Genomic DNA, 17,555 nt, shown 5'->3' with positions numbered 1-17,555 from the left:
GGATTTTTTTTTTTTTTTTTTAAGAAAATTACAAAAAAAATATCTCGCGATTTGACTCCATTAAGAGCATCTCCAACGGTGACTCAAATTTTTCACCAAATTTGAGTCAAAAATGACCTATTTCACTAAATTGATACCACTCGCTCCAACGATTCACCTTTCACCAAATCTATCCCGGGACAACCGGGTGGTCGACCGGCCGGTCGACCGGCCGGTTGACCGGTTAGGAAAAAATTATTTTATTTTTTTTTTTTTTTGCAAATTGTCTGAACTTTTTTTTGAATTTTCTGAACTTTTTCGGAACGATCGGGGTGGTCGACCGGCCGATTGACCGGTTAGGCAAAAATTTTTTTTTTTTTTTTTTAACGGTTTGAACTTTTTTTCCTGAACTGTTTGAATCTTTTACTGGTTGACTGGTTGGTCAACCGGCCGGGCAACCGGCTGGTTGACCGGTGTACCTCTTTCAACGGTTAGTAACAGTGATTTGGTAAAATCTGTGTCTCGTTCTCAGTTTGATACTTTTTTTGCTGAAATCTCATTTTGATATCAATCTGGTGCAACGGTTGGAGCTTGAAAAAGTAGGTTTTTCATCAAAATTTGAATTTGATGCTGGGTTTGGTTCACCGTTGGAGATGGTCTAACAAAATAAATTTTTTATTTTATCAATTTAAATCTTAAATTTCTAGTTTATTTTTATTAATTTAAATTATTTATCTATTTTTTTAAATAAAATTGACAAAAAAATTGATATTTTAGCTATTAAACTTAACAAAAATTTATATTTTAGACATTTTTTTTGTATATCTATATTGAGTTTAGTGATTAAATTTTTTTCATCGGATTTAATTAACAAAAATAGAAAAATTATTTAGATTAAATATAAATCAAAAAATTATGATTTAAATTGATAAAATTTAAAACTCAAAATTTATTTTACTATAAAGGTCAAATCCCATAATATTTATTTTTAATTATCCTTTTGGGGGTGGGGGTGCCAAGGTCTTGATTGTTCTTGCTAGGGAAGGCCAGCAACCCGATGGCCCGCCCAATCCGCCCAACACAACTTGATACTCTGTACATATTGGATTTGAAAAAAAAATATTTAGCCTATAGGATCGCGTTAAATAAAATTTTTGAACTAATTTAATTTTCAAATTGAGTTTGGGATAAAGAGTTTTAACCCATCCCGAATTGCCCATTTAAAGAAATATTAATTCTAATTTTTATATTACATAGTTACAAAATAAATTAGATTAATAATAAAAGATAAAAGAAAAATACATATATATACTTCTTTCCAGCTTAAATTAAAATATTTTTTAAGAGATTATGTTTATTTTATAATTGAATTTTATTAACATTTTAAATTCAAATAATTATTAAAAAGGTTTAAATTATTTGATAACCCTTCATGACGAAGGAAAAAAATAGAAATATTTCATATCTATTGGGCTAAGTGGGTGGACTTGGGATTTTGACATTCTTTTATGACCGGATTTGGGATGGCTAGGTTAGGCCCGATGTCAGGTCGGGCTTGAGATGACACACATACTCATACTATATAAGAGGAGAGTTTTGTGTCGGGCTGTAAGGGACCAAGCTCAGCCCAGCTATGATGGGCCAAGCTCGGCCCAGTACTTTGCGGTTAGCTAGGCCACTAAAAATGGACTTGAGGCTGCCTTACAAAGCTAACCGAGCTCTCTCTTACCAACTGAGATGTTTTTCATTTGAATCAAGCTGAGCCAACTGTGTTGTGTAAGACCGAGCATGATCAAGTCCTGGCTGGAAGACTGTAGGGCATCTGCTTGTCTACAACCAAACTGGTAGCTGGACCGGGTCTTGAGTGGTAGCACGAAGCGACATTCATGGGTAAGGATCACAGTCCGAACCGAGCTATTGGTAGCTTGGCCAAGAGTGTAAGGTCCCGATATCCCACATTGGAAATAGAGGGGGAGTTCCTGGGTTATAAAAGTAAAAACCCAGACCCTTATATAGCATTGAGGCCTTTTCCCGAGTGGTGAAATCCCTAGCAAAACTCTCCAGTTAAGCGTGCTTAGGCTGGAGTAGTTCTGGGATGGGTGACCCACTAAAAAGAACAAATCCGTGCGGGCATGGCTCAAAGCAGACAATATCGATGACATGTGAAGGGTTGGGATGTTACAAAGAGTGTCCCGGTTATATGCGTCTCGTGCCCTAACTGTTTGTGGGGGACAAACAGTGACATATCCAAGTTAATGCTGATAGTCAAGTTGTCAACTTCTGACAAATACACGCGTGTAAGGGAATAAGAGAACATAATGTTCTTGCCCTAAGACAATGGAAATAATGCACACTACGTGGAAAAAAGGGATATCTGCTTGTATAAAAGCCACGAACTTCATGGTGGAAAGTATGCAATCTTGAATACCGAAAATACTCTCTTATTCTCCTAGATTCTCGAAGGGTACTAACTAGACCGTCAGAGGGGTTTTTCGGCGAGATACCCGCCAGTTAGCTCACCTTTGTTGTGTTTGCATGAAAGACGATGCCGTTAAAGTGAAAAGAACATGGAGGCAAGGAGTACGGAATTGAAGAATATTTACTCCCCGCACAATTGGCACTGTCTATGGGAAGTTCTTAACAGACAAAACCTTGCTCTCCACAATTCTCTGGTTGACTAAAATAGCGAACAATGATGACCTTCTGATGTCGGTTGTCGACGGTTTAACACCAAAATATGTTAGGAGGCAAAGTGACTTGCCCTCCTTCCCAACTATGGCAAAGCTGGGCACCCCCATAGGTGGACTGACCAACGAAACACGAGATAAATGCACAAGGAGCCCAAAACGCTCAAGGGGCCCTGAAGTGCGACGACAACTAAAAAGTCACACACCTAGCACTTGGAGAATAGACTGAAGAGCCAATATGCCATTATCCAAAAAATGGTAGCAGAGATAGAGACCATAAAGCGACAGTTAAAGGGAAAGAGCGTAGCTAGAGTGGGAAACCATAGTAAGCACACCCATTCCAATCATTCAAATGATTAGAGAAGTGAAGAAGCACCTGCGCTCTTCATAACAAGAAGTTTCAGAAAGGATAGCTCCTCATCACCGACGTAGAGGTACTATACTAAAGATAGCAACTATCACCCATCGCATCCTGCTATAATGTCCAAATACTCTTACACACTCGTTCAAGCAACTTAGGGATGTTCTAGAGTGGAGAGCAAGGCTGAGGGAGACCCAGAGGGTATCGACGTTGCAGAGACTAGCACCAAGATCCCATCAAAGCATAGCAGCCGTTATGTTGACACCACATGCCGCCGCGCGCACACTTGTGAATAGGAACTTAGCGAAGCTGAACAGTACCGCTTTCTTCCCAAAAATTGAGAATGTGTCACTCCCCACAAGCTTCCGCCAAACCAAGTTCAACCTTTATGATGGGAGGACTAACCCTTACCTACATGTAAGTCATTTTCACCTCGTCATGGCTATTCACAAGCGTGGCGACACCTTGATGTGTATGTTATTTCCATCAAGCTTGGGCAAGCTAGGCCTCAAATGGTTCGAAGGACTGCCAGATGGAAGCATTCATAGTTGGCAGCAGTTGGCCAGAGCATTTGTCACTTGATTTGAGACAAATGCAACGATGCCAAAGGAGGTCGACCATGTCACGACCCGCTCCCCGTACCCAAGGGTTAAGTATCGTGATGGCCAGTAACTGAGGTTACCTCCGGCCAATTCTTAAACAAATTAATAAACACGAGCGAAAGTAATATTTGAATGAGGGTACCAAAATAATCATTGGAGCTTCTATTTTTATTACAAAATGTATTGACCAAAAAGGCCGATATTTACATATAAAAATATCAAAAAAGCGTTGTGTGTGTCTATTCCGCAGCCCCGCATCTAAGACTTTGCAAAAGCTATTTCTGAATTGCATTATTTCCTAAAAATTGGTAAACAACTATAAGCACATGGCAGAATGAGAAATATTATTCCAAGAGTATAAGGGATACAAAATAACCATGGATAGTTAATTAGGCCAAAACATTTAGGATAACTTAGTCGGAACAAATAATCCTTTAAGTAGCAAAACTGAGATTACGTAAATAAATAACCATAACCACGGTAATTTGGTAAACAAATCATTTAAGTGGCAGAAACTGCTCATTTAAATAGCAAAACTGAAATATAGAAATTATGTAAGTAAATGACCATAACCACGGTACAGAACAGAACAGAGGTCACAGAAGTGACAGTCAGAACAGAGGTACGAATTCAAGAGGTGGCTCGTACGGACTATAGAGGTGGCTCCCACAATAGTGTAGCACTTATCTCCGCACAGCACTTTGCTCCGCACAGAACAGAGGTCAATGGATCCATAACAATACAGAGGTACGGATTCAAGAGGTGGCTCCCACAATAGTGTAGCACTTATCTCCGCACAGAACAAAGGTCAATGGATCCATGACAAACAGAAGTATGGATTCAAGAGGTGGCTCGTACGAATTATAAAGGTGGCTCCCACAATAGTGTAGTACTTATCTCCGCACAGTACTTTGCTCTGCACCAAACAGAGGTCAATAGATCCATAACAACAGAAGGCCACAAAGAGACCAAACAGAAGCCGATGGTTATTTCAGTCCCCTAAAGCATGGGACTCCCATGGTGGTACTTACAAAATATAATTGTTTATAAGGTCATAGTCAAATATTCTTTAAAATATAAACAAACATATCTGTGGGTTTCATTTTAACAAATAGGGTTCAGAAAATAATCCACGTAACTGAAATATTTATATAATTTATAATAGTTTATAAAACATAACTTGTATAAAATAAATATGGTAAGTCAAAACATACGTAAAATATATTATAGTAACTCAAGGTATAATATAACTTACCTTTAATTTAATACCTTACTCTTTCTTTCCACTACCAAAGACCCTCTCGACTTCCACTATTCTTTCTTTCCTTTATTTCTCTCATTTCTTTCTCCTTCCTTTCTCTTTTCTTTCCTTTTCTTTCTTCTCTCTTTTTCCTCCAGGTGAAACGCCTCCTTATTTATAGGGAGGTGAGCCCCGTCCGCGGCCAACATGTGGCTACGCATCTCTTTCCCAAAGATTAAATTCATAATTATATAGATTCATTCTTATCCTTAATAGATATTTAAGATAATTATCCTTTGGCCTAATATTTTAATATAACTATATAAATTAATTAATCCCTAATTAAATTATACTCTATCATATACCAAGAGTAAATTAATTATTTATTTTACTACCACACCCATTATTATTATTATTTATTTATACTTTGACTCCTAAATCTTTAATAATTATATTATTTTACAAAATTACACATAATAATACAAAATAAATCGTAATTTTTTCAACTGTAATCAAATAATATTAGTATAAATTTTACAAAATAATTAAAAATCTGGGTTGTTACAGACCATCTTCTCAAAGTAAGCATAGAACAGGGAGAAGCGTTGAAGGCATACAACGCTAGGTACTGGGAGGCATTCAATGAAATCTATGATTGCCCAACCAACCTAGTTATCGCTCAGTACAGACAGGGTCTACCAGTTGGACATAGACTGAGAGATTCACTTACGATAACTTTATAGCACTTGTGTCCTTTAAACTATTGGAGAGTGTATTTAATTCCTTTACTTTCATTTTGGGAGTCTTTGGAGTTGTTGTATCTTGGTTTTGAAGGAGTACAATTTAGATTTAGTCTTGTTGGGATTGTTCGTCTGTACTTGTTTACATTGAAAAGTTCTTTGGGAACTTGGAAAATTTGTCCTGGTGTCGACACTAGTCTTCCCGCGAGTCGACACCACCTTGTTGCCTTGATCTTAGTGTCTCTGCTAGTTTATAGGATTGATACCATGGGTCTCAGGGTCGGCCCTTGTCTATTGTTGTGTTCTGGGTATTGCTACTGAAATATAGGGTCAACACCACTACTTCCTAGGGTTGACCCTTGTCTGTTGCACAAATTAGTGTCTCAGCACTTTCTTCTTGTAGGTTGACACCACTTTCTTAAGGATCGACCCCTGTGAGTTATTTGCAGAAATTTTGGTTCGATTTTGGGCCTAACTTTTTTAGGGTTTGACTTATTCTTTTCTTTGACGTTAGGGCTATTATTCTACCACTATAAATAGACCCCAAACACACTTTTCTCATTCACTTTTTCTTTTCTCTCTCTCTTTTCTCTCTTTAAACCGTGAATCTCTCTCTCTCTCTCTCTTAGAAACTCAACTTTTCTTACATAGATCTCTAGATCTATTCGGTTAGAGACATCTTTTCACCTTGGTCCTTTGAGAAAGATTGCAGATCTCGTCAAGGGCTTTCTTTTGATCTAAGAGTTTCTTGGTTTCTTCGACTTTGAGTTTTTTTCCGAGTTCTCCTCTTCGCTTCAAGAAGTAAAGTCTATTTCCTAAACTCAATATGAGTTCGGTAACATATTTGTGGCGTATTTTGTTATTTATATTTGGTAGTCATTTGGTGGATTTTGAAATGTTATTTTGGGCTTGAAGGTTTCGTGAAATTGGGAGATTGTTGGGCTATGATTTTGCTACTACAACTATTTTTGGTAATAAAAAATGCATGTGAATTTCTAAAAGTGAAAAAGTCCCAATTTGTAGGAAAACCCTAAATGATATTATTTTGGGAGTTGGATTGATTTTGGTAAATGGTTTGGTTGGAAAGAGGTGGGAAGAAAATGGTTGTGGGATTTTGAAAATGGGTGTTGTTACTCTTTTGGAAAATATATCTATATTGTTATCTTTTAATTATGGCATTAGAGATAACTATTTTGGCTATTGGTGGAGGATAGTATTGCCATGTGTTAGAAATCGCATGTGGATTAGGCAATTTGAAATCATTCATATCATGGAGCATGTACCGGATTTTTGGAATTTAAAACTGTATGTTTGGAAAGAGGTTTTGGAAGTTCTTGTATTATGTTTTGGAACATTTGCAGTGTTTTGGAAAATAATATTTTGAACCACACGTATTGTGCTATTGAAAAAAGCTAAACAAAGTGGTAAAGCTATAAGGGGCTGTTAAAGCAGAATTAAGTTAGCATGTGTGTCTATGGTGAAAGACCTAAACTCGCACAGTAGATGTCGAGCCTTCCGATTAGCACCGGTAAAAATGACCTTGTGACTTATATAGTTACTTATATGAACACTAGCCCTGGAGATTTACCCATTTTATTTATTATCGTTTTCGGTTGAAAGGATATTTTGAAAAAAAAAGGTTTAGCAACGTATTTGTTGTTATTTAGCGATGTATTCGCATTTGATTTAGCAATGTGTTTGCTGGTTGGTATTAAGATACTTAGATCAGTTTTTTGGAAAGGGAGTTTATATCAAACAGATGATTTGAACTCTGAAAACGTTTTGATTAAACATAAGGCTTTGATAATTGGAAAGAAAGGATTTTGTTGAGAAATCAAATGGATTTAAAAATGCATTTGGGCATATTATACATATGTATTGCATCATGATCATTTATGCTGGCGGAGCATGTTTAGTTTTTGAAATATTTTCTACTGGGTTCTATGCTCACCCTACATAGTTGAAAATATTTTTCAGGTGTACATGTGTGGAGGTGGACTGTGACATGAAGTTATGTTCGGGGTTCAGTTATTTGTAGGCCATGGGCCATTTATGTTATTTATTAGCCGTGTGTCATTCTTGTAAGAGTTACACCCTTGTGTATGATGTAAGCCTCAGGGCATTCAATTTAATTTATAACATCTGTGTATGTTTTTAGTTACAGAACATCCATTTGACTTAGATGTAGTATCCAAGAATGTACAAAATCGGATAAACGCATGTATTGTGTGACTATATTATATTCATTTGCATGAGAGTTGTCATCTATTGTTCATTGTTGGGCAGTTTATTCATGTGAGCTGGACCGTGTAAATTTGGGGCGTGACAACTTGGTATCAGAGCTAACTGGGTTTGAAAACCTTGGGCTCGTGGGAAGTGGTTAGCCATAGTGGGTTTAACATGCTCAATGAGGACATTTGTATGTTGTGTGCTAAGTGATAACATGCTTATGTGTTGCATTTTATCTGGGTATGGTGTTGAGACTCATAGATATTATTCGGTGTCAAGTTGACTAACTTGGAGGTCTTATTAGAAACGCGTTTGATCAACGTTGTTTCTAATAGGAAATCTAAGTGAGCGTTGGAACGGATAACTATTTTTGTAGACTTAGAACGATTATGTGTTATGTGTTATGTGGTAGGTGATGTGTGATTTGAGTGGAGTCTCAATGTGGTTGTTCAAATAATCGTTATGTGACTATGTTAGTATTTTGGTGAAGGGTACTCGTGTTATGTATCCTAGGTTACGTGTTTTTTCTTTAACAGAGACATGTTGGGCAGTGGTAGTAAACGTTGAATGGGCAGCTCTGCGTGTGCTATATAGGTGATATGTTGTGTGTCTAATGCTAGAGTGTATGAGATTTTGTTAGGAACACCATTTGATGTGTCCTAAATTTGTTATGTTTGTTTTAATTAGGATGTCTAGGCGAGGATGTGATGAATTTCCTCCTTCCATGTGGGAAGAGTTGAGGAAGCAATTTCTGGAGTTGCGCCAAGGTACTAAACTTTCGGCACAATTTGAGGCGTGATTTACCAATCTATCTAGGTTCGCTCCGAAGTTGGTGGAAACCAAGGAGCACTGTTGTGCGGAGTTTGAGAGTAAATTATGTGATGATGTTCGGGAAAAGATTGTTGGGCCTGGCATAGGAATTAACGTACACTTGTAGAAGCGGTGGCTCACGTGGAGGCCACAATCCTAATCATGGGACAAAGCGGGGAGGGGGCCACTTCGGCAACTTCTATGGCTAGGGCTCGTGGTAGACCTAGTAAGAACCAAAGGAGAAAGGCAAGGTTTTTACCTCAACCAATAATTGTACCAACGGGGTCATGTAGCCAACCGGGACTAGCGGCGATCGAGTGCTCATAGGGGGAGCAGTCATTGGAATCCTTACCAATTTAGACTTCGAACTAGTCACGTATTCAGGGACTGCCTATTTGCTATGAATGTAATCAACCAAGGCATACGAGGCATTTTTGTACATAATGAGGGACTTCTTTGGATAATCCGCAATCTAGTCGGGTTCAACCTTATCCGTTCAGGCAAGGGTGATATTGATACCAAAACCGAATAGGCCAAACTTCGAGGGTCATTAAAGGATCGAACTTCTATCCAAGTAGGGAGATGCGTGTTTGTTTCAAGTGTGGCCCGCTGGGTCATATCTATAGCTCTTGTCCTTGGCATCGTAGTTCAGGGATTGTTCCAAGGGTTAAGGATAACCTGTCTCGGCAATCAGGATAAGAATGTGATGGTGGTGTTGGCGGAGGGATAGTTATTTTAGGTAGTTAGTCTTGAGTATCTTGTTTTGGGAGCTAGAGGATAAACGGTTGTGATTATTATGTAATCGTTTTGTTTGGTAACAGGTACGGTGTGGACCATTGAAATATTATGACTTTTGTTTATGTATGTATACATGGTGGGTTGTTTATTTTGATGAGTTGGATATGTTATAATTTTGAGTTTTCTTTAATGTGATGGGTATTTTAAGGGTCATTATGATTAGTTAGAATATTATGAGGGTGAAGTTATACCAGTCAAGTGATGCTAGCTACATTTTACAGATCGTGCAGGTGATGCCAGCTACACTTTTGTTTGCCGCCGTAATTTGTTACCTGCCTTTTGTTGATTGATGTCATTTTGTGGTAGAATGTGATCACCTTGATGCATAAGGAAGAGTGCCGCAGTGGCTTTATTCGTGCTCTTTATCACTTTGAGTTTGATTTCTGGGTGGATGTCCTAATGCTCAATTGGGATCAAATGCATAAAATCTTGACTGATGTCAAACTTAAGCAAACAAAGACCTTTCAAACTTGGCCTCTTCCCTTCGCCAACTTGATCACTTACCTCGTTCACCACCATTCGAGCTACTAGTTTGATCCCGCGGAGGAGTTGATTGCGGATGTCCTGTACGACACCGAGCAGAATTGGCTTCATAGTTTGTCTCGGATGCCCTCTCTTCAGACATATCACTTGTAGTTTTTTTTTGCACTTGCATGCTCACATTTGGTTTTTGTGATTTAAAATGTGAAATTTCTGACCACATGTTATTTCCAACCTCGTGTGATGAATTGCATTTTTCAAAAGATTAGCGTGGTTTTAGAAAGGAAAAACAAATTGGTGTTTTGGGTCATAGCCTTTTTAATTTAAGTTACTAAGCCCGTTGGGATGTTCTCACACCTAATGCCCTAAAGCCCTTCGGTTTGGGAGTCATTGGCCTAACACTCTCTATAAGGGTTAATTAGAAAGCTTAAGGGACTGCGACAATGCTCATGATTGGTTTGTAGCCTTTTTAACTCAAGTTACTACGTACCTTGTGGGTACTTTCACACCTAATGCCCTAAAGCCATTCGGTTTGGGAGTAATTGGCCTAACATTTACTGCATGGGTTAATTAGAAAACTTGAGAGAACCATTCATTCAAAAACAAAACAAAAAACAAATCAAAACAAAAAAAAACAAAAAAGAAAGGAAAAAGAGAGAGATTAGGATCAATGTTTAATTTCGAAGATTCCAATGCATCATAGTGTTTGTTGGGGACAAGTACATGATTAGAAGATTTTTGCCTTTCATTCCACACCGGATCTCACTTTACACGTAAGCAATATGTGATGCTTTCTATAGACACCCCATTATGATTGACCATTAAGACTTAGGCACTTGAAATACTTGCCAAAGATCAAATGTGTCATTATTTTGACTTTTGAGATGCTTGAAGTTGTTAAAGATGCTGCATTGCCATTTTCATGCAAAAAATTATTTTTGGCTCATCTTGAGGGCCTGTTTTCGCCTAGTAAAATTTGGAATTGGAAAATATCTATTTCACACAAACTTGTAGCCCTTTAAGTTTTTTTTCCAATGCCTATTGAATCACCTCAATCCGATGTTGGATGAGAGAAATATGTCCAAAATACGAAAGGCTGTCCAGTATGTGCGGCTGCACATGCAATGCAGTTGTGAGGCCGCACGTGCAGCCAGTCAGCCCAGATTCCTAGTTCATTTGGGATTGTGTTACATTTTGGATGGGAGGTGTCATGAGTTAGCAATGGGGTCTTCCATCTTCTCTGGCTTCTTCGCCTTCCCAAGCAACGCTTTGGCAACCTCTTGCTGGATGAGGAGGATATCCTTCATTTGTCTCTGCTAGAGAGAGAAGTTATTCTTGCCGTTGAACTTTTCTATTTCATACTTTGAGCTCGCCATTGTTACTGATCAAGAGGTTGAAACACTAACCTCGCTCTGATACCACTTGTTATGCAAGAACCTAGTTTAAATCACACAATAAACAATAACAAGAAAAACAAGCACACACACAAACACAAGATATATGTGGTTTGGCAAGATGCCTACGTCCACGGCAAAGAAACGATCAAAATCCATTATACGCAATAGGATTACAAAACACTCCGGCCTATCAGCCTCGACCCTCCACCTTTGTAAAAGGCCCGTTTACAGTACTTTGAGTTTTTTTTTAATACCTTTATTCTCAATTTTTTTGACAAAAAGAGGCAATTAGAAGTTTGCATTTTCAATAATCTTAATAGGTGTCAAAACAAATTATTGCTCTGGTATGTTTCTTGGTATTTTGGTGCATTTCAGTATGTTTCAATGGAAACCTTGGAATTTCGGTATTCCACTCTTTCGTTTCAGTTTCTCAAGAAATTGAAACTTTTTGGCCATCTTGATGGAAAGAAACAAAATTTTTGTTCCTTCTTTTGGTAGGGTTGGGGGGAGATATATCTGAAAAGTCTAATACTATCAATGGTTGGACAAACAGATGCCCTTAGGTTTTCTGCAATTAACAAGGAGTGAAGGATGTTCAGCTGCGCTATACATGTACCTGAGTAGCAATGAAATAGGCCCAGATATGCATCAACAGGAGACGCCGTGTAATGAATCTGCTAGAAACAGGAATTGTCATTTATGATCTGTACTGTTTCATTGATTAAAAAAAAAAATGTGAACTTGTCTTTAATAGGATGTCTAGGCAAGTGTGAGCTCTCTTGAGCTTTTATTCTTAACACTTGCAATAAAATTATATAGGTAAATTACACTTGCAAAGTGCAGGGATGCAAAGTGTAATTTACCCAAATTATATTTAAAATTGAATTTGATAATTCTATTTCAACCTTCACACTGTAAACTAGAATGCTATAAAATGATGGATAAATTGGGTATGCATCTAGGGGATCTGTCCACTGAAATTGTTTTGATATTGTTCTGATAGAAGTGGTTATTAAAAAGTGGGGTAGAAAAGGCCATACCTCATAATAACATAAATGATTAATTCCATAAATTACATGATGAATTACAGATCTCATGATGACCATATATGATATAGTGCCAGTAAAAGTTGAATGCCTCTTGTAACTTTTTTTGGAAATACATAAATTATGCAGGGGATGAGAGCCATGAGTCAAACTCTCAGGATATCAACCAGCTTCTCTTCTCGGCAATTGTTCAAGGCAACTGAAGAAAAGCACGACTTCTTTTTCTTTTCTTTTTTTTTGAATATGTAAAAAGCATGACAATCTTTATAATCAGCAACACCTGTGAATTATATTTTCTTACAGATATTGACTATGGGTTGTTTTCATTGCTTGCTGTTAGCTTAAACAGCTGATGACATATTGCCTATATTGTCTCCCATCTCTTCAACTAAGAAAATAGAGTTTTCCAATCTTCTTTTGTAATATTTTAAGTACATCGGTTTTGGATCCAGTTTTCCAACCCCCTTAGAATTGGTGCACATATTTTAATTGTGATATATTGTAGTTGTAAATTAGCTTTATTGGACAGATGTTTTACTCCCTGTCAAAATCCAGGATATGACCTCTTGACGGGGCATGAAGTATCATCGTTTTCTGTTTTTCATTTTATTTATTTATTTATTTGTCTTTAATGCAGTGTATTGAGATTATGGGCTGCTCTTTTGATCTACATCGATGGTTTAGGGTTTAGATTATGGGCAGTTAGATATGCGGTATTTGGCTGAAAGGCAGCTCAATACCTATTCAAATTTGTTTGGTTTTAAAGGTCTTTCCTAGCTTTGACTGGGTGGTTTTTGTGTGAGCTGTCTGAGATCTGTTGATTATATCATTAACCAGAGATTGAACTACTTGATGGTTTTTGTGTGAGCTATTTGATGGTGTTGTGGATGATCTTTCTCTCCCTGTAGCTCCAGCCAAGAGGGGAGAGCTACATTACTAAGAACTACTTTTAAGCCAATTTTATTGAAGGTTCTCTTTGCTTCAACATTGCATGCTTGAACTAATAGTCCAATATTAACGTTGTCATGGTAAGTTAAGAACTCTGATTTTTTTTCAAGTAGATTAGACCATTTGGTGTAGTTTATTGGAGTTGTTTATAATTTTGTTTTGTTTTGTTTTTTGATTTTGTCTTTATTGTTGAAAATAATTTGCATCGAGTATTTCGTGCAATTTATACATAATTATCTATTATCCTTATACCTTAGCAGAGTCTCATTTTTCAACACAATATATATAAATTCTTTGCCGAATTTTTATTTTTTATTTTTGAAAAAGAGAAAATATAAATGGAAAATGATTTAGAAATAGAATACATATATTTTAAAAACATCTAAAATATGTATATATATATATACAAGAGAAAATTGATAAAAGTCCACTTCCATAGGTGCCTATGGCATTAGGTCTAGTGACTGATTTGTTTTGTTGATAAGAACATGATAATACAAAGTTTTGGTGAAAATGACAAATTATTGTTTTGAAAAAAATATCATTCCACTTTCACCTTTGCGTTGTTACACCTATCACACCATCACCATCACCATCACCATCAGATGGTAGCTGAAAAAGTGGCTGGCAGTGGTGGTGATGAATTGGGAGAGGTCATCTTTAGGTTTAAACTTGTCTTCTGGAGAACCTGTTAGTTTTATAGAGTGGTTTTCCAAGTGGGTAAACATGGTGAAAGAGGATGAAATTATCATTCATTCCATTGTGGTTCTCTGGACCATTTGGAAACACATTGGATGGACATTGCCGAGGCCTTGCATCATATTCAAGAACTAGCTCATAGTGTTAATCATAGAGCACACTGTTTCCAACCTTTCAATACAACTAAAGAGTGTATGGAAGCAAAGCCAAATCTGGATAATTTTACCATCGAGCATACGGCATCTAATGCAGCAATTTTCAGGTGTGGAGTTTTCTTGTTGATGGCTCTTGGAAAGACAAAGAGCATGCAGCAGGGATGGATGGCATGGGTTTGTCTCAACTCAGAACAAGTGGGCCAAGGATCAGGGCTTCACTAGAGTCCCCATCCTTATAGATTGCCAAGTTTTGATCAATCTTCTGCAATTGCTAGTAGTTTAGTGTTCTTTTGTATTTCTAAAGTTTCCCGAAATGTAATTCAACTAATCCATGAGCTGACGAAGTCTGTAACCTTATTATTTGATAAGTAATTTCATATTTCTATATCTCCCAAATTTATTTATTTTTTTTTCGTTTTAAGATCCACTCAATTTAGATACATTGAAAAATTACAAAATTTGTGCAAATTTTTTTTTTTCAAAAATTCATTGAATATAAAAAAATACAAAAATAAAATGAAAATGAAAATAAAAAAAAATTCAGTATAGTTTTTGTATTTTATTATATTCAATATTTTTTTTTTAGGATTTGATATCACAATTGTAGACTTCCATGAAATGTTAACCATCACGTCACGTTTGATTGCTGAATTATTTCTTATGAGTTTAAACCATCAGGTAATGTTCGATTTCTGAATTATTTTTTAAGAGTTTAGATACAATAAGATTATTAATAGGATTTGTGTGTTGAGATTTGATGGGATGAAGGATTGGATATATGATTAGGATTATGGATGTGATTGTGGGACTAAGTTACGCCATGAGATAATAGTTTAGATAAATGATTGGATAGAAAGAGAGAGATATCATATTTGGTTACAATAGAATAAAAATGTAATTATTTTTTTGCTGTTGGATGAAGAAAAAAATATGAGAGACTTACGTATAAGTCCTACTAAGTGAACTTATTGTCCAATTGGTTCTAATGACATTTTTCATAATAAACTATTAAAAAATGTCACTAATTTTTAATTTTCAGCGACAGTTTGAAAATTGTTACAAAAAAATGTTACTAATTACAAGTTTTAGCGACAGTTTAAAAAAATCATCACAAAAAAAGTCATTAATTTTCAACTTTGAGCAACAGTTTGAAAATTTGATCACAAAAAAATGTCACTAATTGTTAGAGTGATAATTTATAAATTTCGTGACCAAAAAAAAAGTCACTAATTGTTAATTTTTAGCAACGTATGTAAAAAATTATCACAAAAAATTATTTTTAGCGACAATTATATTAGGATTTATTTTCAATAGGACTTGATGAGAATTAAGTCAAACTATTAGGATCTATTGATAATTTACCCAAAAAATAATTCAAAGGCCACTACACTATCTATGGTATTATTTAATCCCTCCATTTTTTTTCTATTTAATTCTCAATACCAGTATTAAAATTATTCAAAATTTGGTACCATACAAAACAAATGCCGAATTAGACTATCTAGTGAGACCTACATGTTCCCTACCTCCAATCCCTTTCTCCTTATCGTGCAATCAAACACCCAATTAATAATACAGTGAACCCCACATTTCCTCCATTTTCAAATATGCCCTCAAAGGTTTGTTTGATTTCTTATTTTATGCTTAGGCTCTTTTTAGTCCATTAGCTTATTTCGGTATCCTTGAGCCTTATCTTTCTGGTTAATTTGCTTGTGTCCTTTTTAAGCCTACTAGTTATCTTTTATGCTTGTGCTGTGGTGTTTTGAGCAGCTCTGTGTTTCTAATATCATCTATTCTCTTGTTTATTTTCTAGTGTCATCTCTTTTCTGTTGCATGAATGTTGAAAAAAGGTTTTCTCCGTAGTTCTACATCAGGTAAAAGAAGATCATTGAAGGAGGATAGGGGTAAGGGTCTGGTTAAGCCAGAAGTCTCTTATTTGTCACATAGCCCTTCTCAGTGTATGTCACCATATGACATGTTCTCTTATATGAATCCTCTTGAAGTGGCTTTAATTAAGGATGCCTTTTACCATGATTTTAATTTTGATTGGGAAGCTGTTGTGGGTGCCTATCAAAGCAACGGAGAGTTGGTTGGGAATGTAAGTAGGCAAGAACAAAGGAAGACTCATGATTCATCTGTTGTGCCTCCTAATACCTCTTCAAAAATGGAAGATTTATCTGCTTTCCCCAAATTAGATGACAAAGGTAATGATGCATCCCATAGTGGTGGTAGTTGGCCAGGCTCAGGAACTAGGAACAAGCCTAACTTCAAAGCATCAAGGAGGAAGAAGCAAGTGATTATGGGACGCAAATTTCTACTCATTGATTCTAGGATCTGAGAGGAACTAAAAATCGGTAGAAAATTTGAGTTTTTTCAGTGACCAAGCACGTCATTGGTTAAGGATCAAGAGAAAAAGTTTAATCTAGCTGATATGCAGATTGACCAATTGGATATTCAGTGCAATACATGCTCGGGTAATCCTAGTGAGAACATTCTCGAATCTGACAAGTACTACTTTTGCGCCCGACAACCCAGCCAACATTGTAGCCGAGAACATCTCCTTTGTTGGTCTGGGACAAGCTCTTGAACTCTCAAATGATGTCTCCAAAACATTTCAACATTCCCAAAGTAATTTTGTTCGAGTTGAAGTGTCATCAAATATGGCCAGGAAATGAGTGGTGTCCTATCGTGGGGGTGGTTCTAAGTGAATTCAAGCATTACCATCTGGCTTGAGGGGAAGATCACACAAGCCCTTTTCAATAGATCACACAAAGCGGAAACGTGAGCATCACATAAAAATAGCTATACTGACCCAAGCCTTTTTTGAGTCCCACCGAGACGGACTCTTTTTCATTAATAACCTATGCATTTTTTGATATGATATCGTCTAGGTATGGTCTTGTGTTTTTATTAGTTCTTGTGCAGGTGTTTTGTAGCTCTCTGCTTGTGGATGACTTGCCGCTTAAGCTTCGTTCCCTTGGTAGTGCGGTTGTGTGGTTTTCTAGGATTTGTTTACTTTGCCTTATTTTCTGTCCGAGTATGTTACTTGTTCTAAAACTCTATTGTACTTTGTCTTGTTATTATGAATGAAGTACTTATATTTGCCACAAAAAAAAATAATAATAATAATAAAATAAAATAAAATACAATGTCCTCAAAGTATTGAAGGCATAGAACGATCATTGACTCCTGGCAAGCAACAACGTCCCCAACTTCACAGTAGGCCAGCCAGGCCCTCAAAAATGGAAGACAGAAATGCTAGAAATCAAGAACTCAATAACAAAAACAAAAAAACAAAAAACAAAAGAAAAAAATAAAATGTATAGTCCAAAATCAACAGTCGTATTGTAGGTTCTATGCTTGAAATGAATCTAGATCACATAT

The sequence above is a fragment of the Camellia sinensis genome, chromosome 4, assembly GCF_055761805.1.
Source record: "Camellia sinensis isolate YWXY chromosome 4, ASM5576180v1, whole genome shotgun sequence".
NCBI classification, from domain to species: domain Eukaryota; kingdom Viridiplantae; phylum Streptophyta; class Magnoliopsida; order Ericales; family Theaceae; genus Camellia; species Camellia sinensis.
This window is presented reverse-complemented; position numbering follows the sequence as displayed.